The following is a 1,484-nucleotide window of genomic DNA, read 5'->3' as shown; positions in this document are numbered from 1 at the left end:
ATGGAGGCTGACAGATGCTGGATGCAGAATGGTGATGGGGTAGAGAAGAGTAGGAGGGAGATAGAGTGCAAAGCCAATTTTGTTATTAATAATGCATCTATCCTCTCCTCTATTTCTTTCTTTCACCGTTGACTTTAAAATTTCAGAGAATAGATGAAAGTGGAATCCCAGCCAAACATAACAGATGACTTAACTTTGACCTTTGAAAAAGTCAAGCTTTAAGTAATAGTTGTGACTTGTGAGATAAATTACTTTGGCAATAGAGAGCAAGTACCCCATGTGTCAGATCAGGTTAAAGTTGCTGTGTTTTGTTATACTGTCTTACCAAGGTTTGACTCTTCTCTATACCAAGGCTTTAGAGCTATTCACTTTTTGATCCTAACAGTAACAGCAAGAAACTATTCTTATATGTTTTTCAGATGAGGAAACTCAAGCAGGAGGTTTTACAACTTAGGTAAAATCAGTCAAAAAATCACCAATTTGTGTCTACAGCCATGCCACCTTGAATGAGCCCAATCCCGTCTGATTTTGGAATCTATGCAAGGTTGGACCTGGTTAGTACTTGGATGGGAGACCACCTAGGAAGACCAGGTGCTGTAAGTGTAAAAAATAAAAAAATAAGGGATTGTACCGTGACAAGGTCCTTGTAATCTGTGAGGTCAACCAAGGGTTGCCTCACTTAAAAACAAACAAACAAACAAACAAAAAACACTAATTTGAATACAAACACCAAGGTCAAAACTTTGTTTCAAAAAAGACATGTTACCAAATCATACAGAAATATAATAATTGAAAGAAAATGTCTCTGAATTTTTCCTTCATGTTTTGATCACTTGAAGTCAGGTTAAATGAAATAGCGCATGCTGTAGAAACATATATAACTTGAAAAATATTTACTTTATAATATTAAATAAAATGTGTAGCATCCAGAAAGAACCTTCTCTGTTATGTGCAAGTTGTGTTTGGCACACTTACTGAAATTAAAAGATATGAATTCTATTTTTAGATTTAACACTAACTCATATGGTATTGCTTTGATCATTTTATTTAGACTTAAAGTCCTCAATCCAAATAATAAAATAAATATATATTTCCTTTTTAAAGCCAGTACTTTTTAAACACGTTAATTAGACTGTATTTCACAGGATCTACCCAGGAGTAGTTATGGGTTACTTATTCTTCACCATGATTTTAAGGACAGAGATCAAAAAAGAAGTCAGACACCAGTCTCAGGAAAATAGGCTACAATCTTTTATGATGAAAAAAAATGTTCAACATTTCACAGAATCTATTAGATACTCATTTGTATTGTAAGACCTTAGAGTATCAAATTATGAAAAAACAAAACAAAACATAATTTTTATCCTCTGGCACTCTATTGTTCCTTTTCAGATTTATTTTTGCCCATAGCATTTGTCACAATCTGATCTTCATATTTTAGAATTGAAAGATCCACAAAAGGAAAGAGTTTATCTTTATTTTCC

General features: G+C 33.2%; 1 pseudogene; it reads left to right on the top strand.

Moving 5' to 3' along the window:
* Positions 1–484: 484 nt before the first annotated feature.
* On the top strand, positions 485–603 carry LOC111739920 (annotated as a pseudogene).
* The last annotated feature ends 881 nt before the right edge of the window (positions 604–1,484 follow it).

The sequence above is a fragment of the Pteropus vampyrus genome, unplaced genomic scaffold (assembly GCF_000151845.1).
Source record: "Pteropus vampyrus isolate Shadow unplaced genomic scaffold, Pvam_2.0 Scaffold55, whole genome shotgun sequence".
In the NCBI taxonomy this organism is placed as follows: domain Eukaryota; kingdom Metazoa; phylum Chordata; class Mammalia; order Chiroptera; family Pteropodidae; genus Pteropus; species Pteropus vampyrus.
The sequence above is the reverse complement of the archived record's forward strand: the minus strand, read 5'-3'. Positions and strand labels throughout refer to the sequence as shown.